General features: G+C 44.6%; 1 protein-coding gene across 3 annotated transcripts in view; it reads right to left on the minus strand.

Annotated features, from left to right (window-relative positions):
* sema6cb (semaphorin 6Cb) overlaps positions 1 to 13321 on the minus strand; it is a 170878-nt gene extending 157557 nt beyond the window's left edge. For all 3 annotated transcript variants that reach the window (XM_030393763.1, XM_030393762.1, XM_030393760.1), the window contains exon 1: positions 13108 to 13321. The gene's annotated coding sequence lies outside the window, so the exon portion shown is untranslated. The remainder of the gene's footprint in view (positions 1 to 13107) is intronic.
* Positions 13322 to 13729: the final 408 nt, after the last annotated feature.

Here is a 13729-nt window from a genome sequence, read left to right on the forward strand (position 1 = left end):
TTGAAGCGAGCAGGTGGCAACCATCTAACAAGGCCATGACGATGGCAACTTCCAAACTACCGTGCATCTACTAGATTGGTCAAGCAAATGTATGCAAGAATCCATACAAGGTGAGTTCTTTGCAGCTTGCAGCATTTTGTCTATAAACAGCTCGTATCCGATAGCCTTCCAACTGGACTTCCTGACATTTCATCCTCTTGGTACCTGTAACAACAGGCCCACACCAACTCAGTCCGTCTGTGTTTTTGCTGGAGGGCTACTGTCAGCCTCAGACATGTCCTCAGAGTGAAAGTGTGTGTGTTGCCCCCTCATTCCTTTCACCCGGCCGCCTGTCAGGCAGTCGTGACATTAAAGCAATAAGCGTGGTTTGGTGGTGGGTGCTTTGTTTACCCCGAGCTGGTTTTCATGCCGTCAGTCACCAGATACACTGCCCCTCGGGGACGGACGGTGGAGGCAGGGTTGGAAACACAGGAGAGCAGTGAGGAGAGATCAAACAGCAGCTGAGGATTCATTCTCTGGACCGGGGAAGTGGCTCGCGTGACTGAGTGGGAGGTGTTTTGTTGTGTTGTGTTTGTGTCTCTCTTTTGGCGGAAATAAGTTAACAGCCTCAGAGTGAATTAACGGAAAATGTTTACGGCCGGCCGCATCGCATCATCGTCAGTGTTGCACAATTACGGCTGAACCCATCATCTGCGATTACTGAGACTGTGCTCATGTTTGGAGGATCAAAGTTTCCCCACAATCTCATTTTCTGACCCTTTTCATCTGCAGCAGATAGTCGACATACAGCACCAATGCATCAAAGCTGCCCATACTGATAATCAGTTGTGTAAAGCAAAAACACATTCCCATCTGCCTTCTTCCCGGCCACATTCACAGGAACATCATTACCCATATCCATCACGGGAAAGGTCATGTTTATTTATTTCTGAAAGCATCTTATACACCAGCAGACGTACGACGAGTGGCAGGCTGAGGTAACAGTTTGTTTATAACACGCAGCATTGATGAGCAGCCAAACGTCACTGGGTATTAATGTGTGTAAGCTTTACTACCGGAAAACAACAAGTCAATTAATAGACCTCCGACATAAATGAAGCCATGGGTCATTGTTCTACAGGTTCCCTTAGGATTTCGTGCATTTTCTGATTTTTTTTTCTACCTTACAGGGCAGCTGGATTTTCACGTGATGGCGTGATCTTGCAAATCCATCATTCCTTCAGGCTTCAAGCTATGTGAATGTGGCTGCACACACAGTGGTTGAACCAATCAGGGTTCAAATGACAGGTGAGGCAAAGCCAGTTTCTAAGTTTGACAACAAGAGGTTAGCATAGCTGGATAGCCCAGAGCGGGACTGAAGGCTGCTCGCGCTCTTCTACTGTTGATCTGATTGGTTGAAAGTTAACATCCCCCTTTTGGACTTTTTTGTAGTTTGTGTTTTTTTGTGGGTAATGATTATGTGAATTTTGGTTGGTCGGGTGAAATAAGCAATTTGAAGAAACTACCTCAACATTTTAAAAACATTGTGACAAATACTTTTGACTATTTTGATGCAGATTTACCTAAAAGAAAAAAAGAATCTGTGGCAAATTAATCAATCAATTAATACAATAATCACTGTAGCACAGCTGTGTTCTGTGCATATATTTCTTTTAAAGCAAGTACATTAAAGCAACATTATGTGGAAATTCTGTGCGATATAGCGCCCCCCAGAGATTGAGTGCCACGCCACTGTTCTAAGTACAAATCCTGGATCTGTCAGACGTACTGTCGATGCCAACTACGAACAAAACTCGTTACTTCATAACAATGACATTTGTTGAAAAAGTGTATGATGAGGTAAACATGTCTGTAACGCTGCGATCCGGCTCCTCCTACATCTGTACCATCAACATGATTTTGAAGCCGTTATTTTAAGGTGATAAAAAGTTACATAATGTTTTCAGAAAGTAATTTTAAAATCCTCATTAAGACTTCTTTTTCCGGCATCAACGCTAATCTGTTCAAGAAAGACTCATGATGCATCTCTGAGGAATCAATTATTTCTTTTTCCTGACCACAACTACTCACATTCTGTCCCACACACACACACTCACACAGAGAGAGACACAGCTGCAGCAGTGAGTCAACACATGGTTAATAAACTGACACACATACACACTCTCCTGGAATGGGAATAGTTCAGGGCACTGTAGGGGAGGAGGAGGTGTGTTTTACTCACCCTGGACGGCTGCCCGGTTTGGATTCATATGACACTAACTGAAACCCCCCGATAAACCCCCGCGCTCTCCCCCAAAGACCTGTTTAAAAATAGCATCGATTCGATGGAAACCAGCCCGGAGTTCTGAGAAACAGAGGAAAATGACCAAGCTAAGTGTGGGCGAGCAGACTTATCTTACGCCGTGTCCGAGCCAAATATGCAGTGCACATATGGTGACCGGTGAAATATACACAAATAATAGCGTGAGAGCTAAAAGTATAGATCATAAACAGCCACTATCAAACACCCCTGCAGGCTTCGCACGCAGGTAAAACACTTCATATGCATACAGGCACAGGGATTCAGAGTTAAACCTTAAAAAGAAGCAGCGCATGTTCTAAATTTAACACATTCCTGATTTAAGCACAAGGGTATGCAGAGTGTTGTTTGTGGAAAATCAGCCACAATTCATATCTGCAGAGCGCAGGGTGCATGCATAAGAAATCGGATAAAAAGCCTGGGGGAGCAGGAGAGCTGGGAAGCCAATCTGAGTTTCATAAAAGCGTCAATGAACCTAAAATTAGGGGCTTGCAAAGTTTAACTTCCTGCCGTCCGTTCAAAGCGTGTACAGTGCGAGGAGGTGCGACGGGAACTGGCCAACTTTTTCAAGGAACAAGGTCAAACAGCTCGGCTATTTATGGAAAGTTTGGAAATTAGAAGCAGTCAGGTCCTCGCTGAAAGTACGCAAGTCACCACTTAGAGGAGAGCCCATTTAGTTTATCAAAGACGCGTGACTACTCAGACTTTGTGTGAACACTTATATGAATTAAATCTGTGAATACCTGTCACCTGCTGAGCGTACGCTGAGCAGGAGTGGGATTTGACGGGACGTAACTGTGAGAAAGCAGCAACTTTGGATGAGGAGGACAGGGAAAAAAAAAAAAGGGCTCATCTGGGTTTTTAATTTCCTGCTTCATTTCACGTTTCAGGACCATAAAAATTCTCATTTTCGAAAAAACTGCATTAAGCAACAATGAGACATGAACATAACTCAGAATTACTTCTATAGTAGCTAACCAGCAGACCCCCCCCCTCCCCTCCCCTCCCACATTCATCCTAATTGCTTTAGCCAAGATGTGACAAGCCAGACAATTGCTGTGCAACGGATTATCAAGAGAAACCCAAAAAAGGGAATAAAAAAAAAATCTGATCAGATTTTCAGTCCCTCAGTCTCCTTCTGCCAAAAACTCTTAACCCACAATGCTCTGAATCAGCCTCCGTTGCGTAGATCTGCTCTTCGGCCTTGGGAATGAAAACTACTTTCCAACAACAACGACACTTCTTAACAGGAAATACAGGAAGTGTTCAGTTTGATGGATTTCTGCTGCATTTCACTCCACTGGGACACAAAACACAATCAGAATATGCTTCCAATTAGTCTTCACTTCGCTGCCAACCTTGTATTTTTTATCGGTCCACTGTAAAACTCTACAGAGCTGCAACCATTAGTTGATTAATCGATGTGTCAATCGAAAGGTAATTAATTGCCCACAACTAATTGATAAAACAATCAGGTAATATTTCAAGCAAAACTGTCAAAACATTGGCTGGCACAAGTTTCTTAAATGTGAGGATTTGCTTCTTTTCTTCATCATTTATGACAGTAAAGTGAATGAAGAGTTTGGGTTTTGGACTGTTGGTTGGACAAAAGAAGGTAATCATCGAATCAGTTGATAAAGAAATAATCACTGGTTGCAGCCCTGAAACTGCACTCAACTTCGACTTGACCTTTCTGGAAAAAAACACATCAGAAAATGATGCAAAATGACAATCACAGTTTTCTAAAGCCCAAAGAGACAAACACAGCAGCCTGGGTTCTTTGCATTTTGCTGCATTTTATCCTCTTTCTCTCTCTTCCCTGCCTTTCCTAACTCTCTAATAGAAAAGCAGAAATGCTTGAAAAATGGTCACACATTGTTGTCGTTCTTTAGATCGACTAATCAATTCAAATTAACTTAAGTCCCGTACAGACTGCGAGCAAATCTGCTTATTTCTGCGCATCCAGATTTGTTTTAGACGTCTGGACGGCGGAAAAAAACAAATATTACATATTTGCAGCTCGGATCCAAAGCACGCTTGGTTTGAAATGCAATTTTGGACGCTAATGTTGGATTTCAAAGCGTCTCTCGTGACAGTTGCAATGACGAAATCCAGTGACAGCATCCGATCAAGAGTCATGGAGGCGCATCAGAGCAGCTGAGCAGAATACAAGCTGCTGCTGGCAGAGCTGCACTGAGGACAACACAGAGAGTAACAGTCAGCAAACAGTCTCGCTACTCTACGGCACGATGGCGTGATCGTTTGGAAGGGTGAGATGATGGATCTCTGTTTCTCATGCTTCCGTGTTGGAAATGCCGTTCCATCAGTGTACGTAGTTACTGACGCCTTTGTCGTTACCACAGTAAACCAATGCAGAAAGGTTGGTGAAGTCTGCATGAAAACATTCGAGGTGATCGCTCTAAATTTGAGAAAGAAATCTGATTTGTCTGCAGTCTGAAAAGGGTTTAATTGTTTCAGCGGCAGTTCGACCAAAATAAGTATTTTTAGACTAAACTTTGGCTTCGAGAAGCTCGTGACAGACATTTGTCATCATTTTTTGACATTTCTACTTACTGAACTATCAGTTAATAATGAAAATATCATCACTTGCAGCTTTAACTCCAGTCTGAACGTCAGCAGGTCATTTTAGTGTCACAGCTCCACTGCTGTACATTCACACTCGCAGCTCTCTGAAGCCACACAGTCGTCGTAAGATTACCTGCATTAAACCGACATAAAAAAAAAGTTTTCTTATCTTAAAATTGCACAAAGCGGGAGCTCAGGCACGCAGCTGACTCCTGAATCAAACCTAAATTAAAAAGAGTCTGGCAGAGAAGTTTGTCCAACTCGCACGCGTTTAAACAGCAGACTAACGATCGGATGAAAACACAGCCGTGCCAAAATAGAGACGGCTGACGGCAGATTCTCAGGCAACGGCGGCCAACTTCAATGAAGCCAACCTGTTTTTTTTTTCCCTATCGTGTCTGGCTCAACCTTCTTTTTCTCTCGGTTTCATCACTCCATCATTTGTGTGATTCAAATCTGTGTCGCACAAAAGTAGGATATGTTATGTTCTCCCGTGATACGCAGCCAAACACGTCATTAAAAACACCAAGTACATTCTGTGGCTTCGTTTCTTCTGCGATGAGAAGCGCGGATCAAAAAAGACGACGCGTATCAGTAACGACTTATCGCGTTGAAAACGCGACAGGCGTCTGCTGTGCCTAGTGTTCTTTAGAAGAGTGTAAACCAGATCAGAGAGAGCTGAGTGGAGAGGCCCTGCGTGTCTGGAAGGTCTTTCCAGGGAAATAACCTCTAGCAAAAAGATGGATGGTTACATTTCCTGCAGCAACAACAGCCGTTTGTTTGGAGGAAATGGGAGAGTAACTGGGCTGTTAGTACAAGCTGTGATAGCCACCATGGCTGAACAGGCAAAGAAAATAACTCCACTAACAGAAAAGGAAAACTTCACAAATTGAAAAATCCGAGGAGAAGGTCGTTACGGTGCTGCCCACGCTGCTTGATTGAGAGCCAATCTCAGGGAAAACGAAGCTCCAGAAAACCCACATCAACGAACACTCAGCCGCGGAGATGGAGATGTGAGATCTGAAGATGAAGGGGATGCAGGAGAGGTGGGCAGTATGGATAAAAGTCACCTATGTACTGTGATATGAGATATTCTTGATTGGCAACCCTGCTCACAACCGACTAATAAAACCTCGAAAGGTTATTTGTCATGATCCAAATCAAAACAAACCAGAATATCACAATGCAACTGCTGCACCGTCAGACTGAACCCAGGTGAGGAGTCTGCCGTCAGTTCAGTTTTTCATTTATCCTCGACGAGCAAGTGAGCGAAGAACAAAGAAATCGTGACATCGGCCGCCTCTCCTGCTCCGCTACACAGAACATGGACCCATCCTGGTGCATGCTGGTCCTTTTATCTGCCTATTGTGCTACCCAGTTCTTATTAAGGAAGACAGAATGAGCAAAAGAAAGATACTTTCTAAAACAGAGCAAATACCAAATAATTTAAATACCCAAAACAAATCATCACAGTGATTTGCGCTGGACGATGAGAGCGTTTGAATTATTCGTACTGATCATGGATTACGGCGGAATAGCATTTATTTATTTGGGGAGCACAATAAAATCCAAAAATGTAACAATCAAAAAGATAATATTAATCAACTATAATGGATTTGATTAACATTCTCCTGGCTGAGAGACATGTTCATGCATCTGAAATGTGCTTTATTCAAATGCGTGTTTTTCTGCCATTCTCTTCGTAATTAGTGTCTTCATTCACTTGAATTTCCTCCCAAACACACAACTAAATACGTACATCTTGCTTTATTCTGTTAAGTCTCATTCTTACCGAAGATAAAGCCCTGAAAAACTACTGACACAGCATCTTTATATTCTGTTTCAGAGCGTCCTAATCCTACAACTAAACATCCTACATCCTAAACTACAGCTGTGACAACTAGTCGATTAACTGATCGAAAGGAAAATTAATGGCCAGCTATTTGATAATCAATTAAACAAACTTTTCAAGCAAAACTGTCAAACATTTGCTGGTTACAGCTCCTTAAATGTGGAGATCTGCTGCATGCCTGATAGTAAATTAAGAGTCTGACTGCTGTTTGGACGAGAGGATCAATAAGAAGACGTCGCTTTGAGCAATCGAAAACTGTGACGCGCATATTTCAAAATGTTTTCCAACAATTAACCGTGAACATAATTAGCAGGTGATCTATAACGACACTGATCATTGGTTGCAGCCCTACGGATGCAATTTCCCCCCAAAATTTAAGTTGTCATCCTGCTCCAAATCACGACTCAGCACAGTTTATCAAAATTAATTTACCGAACATGCTAAACAGACTTAAATTAGATCCGTGTGAATACTGCCAGTTTCAGTAAATCTCCATTTTAAAAGCAGTTAAGGGCATAAATGATGCAGCAAAAAAAAATAAATCTGACGATTCACTAATTTCTCCACATCTCATGGCGTATATCATTCATCTTAAATTAAAAAAAAAAAACATAACTCTCACAGTAATGCCTAATTTCCCCACCAGCAGCAGCAGCAGCAGGAGGGACAGGCCATTGGGAAGTCAGGGGGGTGATTTGCTCCACTTTCAGGCTCGCTGGCTAATCAATGATGCGGGAGGTCTGCCCTCATTATGAAGTGATTAAGAGATCATTTGGAGCAACAAACCAATGCACTTGTACCCCCCCCCCCCCCCCCCAACTCCCCCCCCCCCCCCCCCAAGCCCAACCAACTAAGAGTTCAACAATCAATAAGTGGTATGTATGGCCAGAGGCTATTTACAGAGACACTTGTTTCCTTATTTCAGTCGCTTCCTCCCGTTAAACACGGCGGCGAGGAGAATCGAAGTGGATTTAAAAAGGCGAAGTTGTGCTTCTGTTCACTCCGTGGTGGCGAGAGGGAAAAGCTCTGATGTCTGTATTATCTTAATCTGTTGGGAGTTTAATATTATGCCACTGAGCGCTAAGGTTTTTAAAATAAACAGGATTCTGGGGGATTGTGGGTGATGCAGCTGAATGGGAGTTTTGGAGGATCTTTGCGCTTAGTCATCAGCCAATAATCCTTTAAAACGATGAAAATCCACGCACATATGAAGCCGCATTAGATACTTCTTCACATGAAATATGCATGAAAAATGATATTTCTGGATGATTCATTTTTCTTAACTTTTGAACAGAGATCGTTTTTTGTTGTGCAGGCTGCATCCAAGCTGCCCCTTGGGTAGCCTCCCTGTTACATATGTCAAAGAGTGTGTACGTGTGTGTGTGTGTGTATATGTGTGTGTGTGTGTCTTTGATACTATATAATGAATGACTACTCTCTCCTTCATCTAAAAAGGGCAACTAATACAGAACTGAGGGAGGCAAAAGCATGAATCTAAAAAGTATCATGACCACAAACGACAGACAGAAACCTCGGTGCATGACTTTACGTAGAACTGAAACAAAGGAGGATAAAAGCCTTCAAAAAAACAAATAGCTTCTGAGGTTTTCTAACAAGGATTCTTTCACGAGACCCTCTCCGGCCAGAGAAATATAAATCGAAGGCAAATTGCTGACATCGCGAGCTACAGGTTCTATTTTCCCCCCTCTAATTGCTGGACTCCATCCACCGTGCTTCATGAAGCGTAACCAGACAGTGATCCAGTGTTCCTGCTGCGCTGCTTGTGGCCGCGGCGGGTTTGGCGAGCGGAGCCAGAGTCCATGTTTCGACAAGGGGTTAACGTTTCTGAGGAACAGCTCGACAAAACCACAGGAAGACAGCCAGTCTGGACGCACGGACCGAGGCCTGTCACTTGTCCAGTTTTGTGGTCTGCCGCCTCCCGCCATCTTTCTCCTCTTCTCCCTCTTCTTCCCTTCTAGCCTTTCACTGAACTCAAAGCTTTTCCTCCCAAAATTTACACACTCATCAGCTTGGCTGTAATTACCAGTCCTGCACCAAACCACACCAGGACCACAGGAGGAAAGCCGCTGCACGCCTGTTTTGGGGATCAGAAGTAATTACAAGGCTGCCATGGGTTCAAATCTAATAGCTGATGATTGGACGGGTGGGAGGACGCATAGTGAGCGCTGAAAACATCCACGGCGTTCACCTCCAGAGAGCGGCAACAATAATAGGGAAACAGATGTAACTAAATTGGCAGTGTACATTATGTCTGTACCACAGGCAATCTGGAAAATTAACTTTAAATATCATTCAGGCCTATATGTACCTGAGAGATACTGCGCACTGAATCAGCAAAACGATGAGGGAGAACTTTTCCTACGAGCACATTAAAGAAGTTATTTCTGCTCAGTTGGAAAAAACGGCTGAAAGCTACTGGAGGGGGAAAAAAAAAAAAAAGAAAGAGCCACACAGGACGAGGACAGTGATGGAGGACCCACTTCAGCCACGCGGCAGAAGGTACGGGGGGCAGGTCCGCCCGCTATTCTTAACCTGTGCATTTGTAACGCTTGATGCAACATGTTAATGTGATTTCTTGCCAGCTGTGGCCAAACGGGGTCGGACCTGGAGGCCAAGGCCCAGGCGGTCTCAGCAGATAGCCTGGACCGGCCTGTGCTGCGTCAGCCCTGGATTATGGATGACGGGGAGCCTGCGGGGCTGACAGGTAATAATTCACTCCCCAGGGGTCCCACACCCTTCACTGGACACAGCTAGCCGAGGAAAGGCTGGAGGGTGGAGGGGAGGGACGCAGCCTTGGAGCTCACATCCTCACAGCCCGCCCCTCTTCCCCCACCCCCATTTCTCCAAGATCCACTCCAAGAAACCGGGTTCTTATTGGCTGCCCAGTTGCCACGGGTAACCAGCCATTATCAAAATGAAACATGAGGTGCCACAGACCGGAGCCTCTCTCAGGTGCAGGGCCAAACAAAGTCCCATATGTCGCGGGTGAGGAGCCGAGATTAACTGTTGCTTCCTGAAGCACGGCACCGCGCCGGCCCATTCTTCAGACACCGGCAGTTGCACAATGCCGCCATGTGCTTAGGCTCTGAGACACTTCAGACAAATCACTGTTGTCGAGGTGCCACAACAATAGCCCGAAAAATATTATCCAAGGCTCTCAAGTTCTACTGAGCTTGAAATGGGGGGGAAATGAGCGTGAGGGCGGCAATTCAGAGGGTTCAAGTTCGCCTGAGGATTTAATGTAACATGTCTTCATATTTCCACTAAAGTTCAGTTTTTTCCCTCTGACCAGTCCAAACTGCAGACAACCTGTGTGTGTGTGTAAGTGTGTCTGGGTGTTATATGTAGCTATGTTCACATATTGAGCACTTTATCTCGATGATGAAAATGGAAATAGGCCTGCAGAACGTCCCCTAAGGGCCACAGTCCTCCAGCCCGTGGTTGGGAGCCTATTTCAACCATCATTACCCTGAGGACCCATTAGGAAGATGCCATCTGCACACGCGGGGCCCCTCCGCCGGGGCCTCTTGTCATTTCAAACTAAAAAGCAAGTGGCGAAATGGAAATCGGAAATAAAATTACAAACTGGGCTAAATGCACCATTAACCATGCTAACTGAGCGGCGGACCTATCAGGGCTTGGAAAATGAGAGCTGGACGAAGAGCGGGCAATTTCCAGAGGTGACGAGGAAATGAATGCACCGCCGCCGCTTTGCTCTCCCTCACATTTTACGACTGTAACTCACCCGTCAGCAGAATGTGACTTTCCTAATGGTGTTGTGTTAGAAAAACAGAGAGCGGCTGATTGTTTGCGAGCGCCACACACACGGGGCTTGAATATAGATTTGACTGCACTATATATAGTGTAAGTAGGAGTGCAGGCAGACATGCTGGTGAGTAGCAGACAGTTGCAGGAGCATCTCACTTCTCTCCTGCAGGGCAGCAGCAGCAGCACCTCTCCTTGTCACCACACCAGTGACATGTCAAATAAAATAAACCTGAAACCGCGCTGCAATGTCCTCGGAGCAGCGCGGAGTGCTAAGTCACCGTACGACTGCGGTAGGAAACCGCAAGCCATCTGTGGCCTCCACATCCGTGATATCACTGCAGCAGCTGAGATGTGCAGGGAGGGGGAAAAAAAAAATCACAAGATCTGACCACACAGTTTCCACTTAAACATCTGACTGCTTGTAACAAGCAGAGCGCATGTTTCTGCCTCAACAACCAAAAACAAGACTGTGAATGAGCCAAAGTTGTTTGTGCTGTTCAATCAATGCAGTGTAACCCTTTATATGGATCGACCCGGTATGCTTCTTCAGGGTCGATACCGAACAATCAAGGAGATCGATAAGTGACACCTGGAACTGACAAAAACATCTGCAGTAATAATTCAAATCTTGGGTGTCAAAATCAACTACAATTCATCCAAGTACTCTACTTAAAGGTGCACTATGTAGTTTTGGAGAAGACATTCTAGCCGGAAGAGAAACATCTTCTTTGACGTTAGAGAAAGAAACTACATTTGTTTTCATGAGCAAATAAACAACCCGACATTAAAAAGGACAACACAATTTCATACCGTTTCACTTTTCCTGATATGTGGCGGACCCTGCCACCGTTCTAGCTTCGAACAGTGTTCTGGGGAGCTGAGAACAGCTTGCTTATTCACTTAAGGAAAAGATAAATATTATTGACCTCATTAATATCATAAATAAATATCAAAGTTTGGGGTTTTAATTTCCCCTCCAAAAGTACAGATTGCCTCTTTAAGTGCAGTTTTGAAGTACTTCCCATTCCTCTCTTCCACTACATTTATTTGACAACTTTGGTTAATCCTTAGTTTGCAGAATCAGACTGTCCAGTGTTGATAGGCTGTTAGTTTTGACGTGTAACCAATCAGATAGCATTATGAGCGAAGATGGACGCTGCATCACGGACAAACTTTAAAATAAATGTGTTTTATCGCCAATCAGACACAAGAAACACAAGATCCAAACTCTCAAAAAGGATGCTGAATATTGGCTCCCATAAAAAAAATCAGTCCATCCTCCAGCCTTCAGCTGAACATGCATATTTAAAATGCCTCCAAAACTTTTTTGCAAGGCCAGAGAAAGATCAGTGGAAAGAACAAAAAATAAAAGAAGCAAGCTGCCTTTGAGTCAGACGTGAGGGCATAAAAACAGCCTTGCAACAAGCAAGAAGATCGAAGAAGAAGAAGAGGAAGAAGTGTTGGTGTCTGTCTTGTTTCTGCATACTGGAGATTTATTTTATTGTTGAAGTCTCTCTGAGCTGAAACTGAACACCCACTGAGGGGCGATGAGCAGGCTAATGCACAACAGGCTGAGACAAATCACGGTCCCACTCCAAAGCTAGAGGGGAAAAAAAAGGCTTGGAGAGCAGCTCGGAGCACATATTCCAACATAAATAACCAGCAGCAGGAAAAAAAAAGAACACCAACAACACAGGTTTGTAATCTCTTTGTGCATCGTAGGCAAGACTCAGGTCCGCTGCAGACTGCTGCGTGCAAACAGCAGAAACCTGTTAGAACAATGAGCTCATCGTTCTCCCCTCCGAGTTTGGCATAAAGACAAAAAAAAAAAAAAAAAAAAAAACCCTGCAGATGCACGAAGCATTTTTATTTAGCAGCTTTTAAATCTCCAGGGAAGCTCACATTGATTTAAGGATGTTATCTGCGATCTGCATACATGATGTGTTGCTTTTTATTTTTGCACAAATATGGCCCGTTTCCGCTGGGGAAAGAAAGAAATAAAAACCAGGGGATCCAAATTCAATTAGTGTCTCGGGGCCGGAGGGACGCTATCAGCTGCTAATTTGCAGTAAGTTGCAGGAGAGGAGTCCTGCAGGGACAACCGCCTGACAGACAGGCAGGCAGGCAGGCAGCGAAAACATCATTTGGAGTGTTGCATACATTAAAGCGTGCATTAACAGAAATGTGTGATAAATTGCCTCACCACAGCACGGAGGAAAACAAAATGTCTTTGCAAAAAGAGAAAAATGAGTGTAACGTCAGCTGATACTGGCTCCTGATTTCTGCAAGAGCCGAGCAGCAGGAGAGAGAGACAGAGAGAGAAAACAAGCGGCTTCTCCGGACCCTGAACGCAACTTGAGCGCACTAAAAAGAACACTTCTGCTCAACGAGACGTGTCAGAAATGTTGTGTTTACGTGATTAAAATTAATGCAGCTGTCTGGTGCGCTGTATTAACCCTCCACCGCCGAGGAAAACTTGGGAGCATCTCACACTCCTGATGAGAAAGTGAGCGCAGCTGCAGCAGCAGCAGCAGCAGCATCGCCGAAGTCCTCAACTAGCTAAAGCCGAGCCACTTCTTACCTTATTGTTTCCCCTTCGCGTCCTCCAGTGTGAACAAAAAACACGCGTCGTTGTGTCTCAGAGGACAGCAGAGGAGAAGGAAAGCGGTGAAGAAGGCAGAAGAGTTAGTTGTCGCTAGTTGTTTCTTCGTCAGGCGGTTAGTAATCCCAGAGCGCCGGGCAGAGAAAAGGCGCCCCTCGCTGCTGTGACAAGACTGACGCCGGACTGAAAATCACAACACTCGGGCGGCCGTTCAGACCACGCCCCTCCCCCCCCGCGCGCCACTTTGACAGGCGTTCCAGCCAATCACGGAGCTGATGCTGGGATCGCGTCCGCTCCGATTGGTTGACCCGTTCGTTATATTGTGTGGCGCCCCGCCCAGCCCGGCTCACTTTTCTCCCAGATGTTGAATGCCTGTGCATCAGCGTCCCCGCCCACCCCGTAACTCTTTTCAGCCAATCAGAGCGCAGGACAGGGGATTTAAACACAGTTTGAGTTTATGTGAGGAGATATTTAAAAACAGCACATAACCACAGTACTGTTTTTGTGTGTGATATTATGAACATATTAAAATATTCAATTCAACTGATAACAGCTGCAGCTTGGTGTATTTTTTTGGTTTATTTCTCCAAGAGAAATTAGT

This window comes from Sparus aurata, chromosome 17 (genome assembly GCF_900880675.1).
Source record: "Sparus aurata chromosome 17, fSpaAur1.1, whole genome shotgun sequence".
NCBI lineage: Eukaryota > Metazoa > Chordata > Actinopteri > Spariformes > Sparidae > Sparus > Sparus aurata.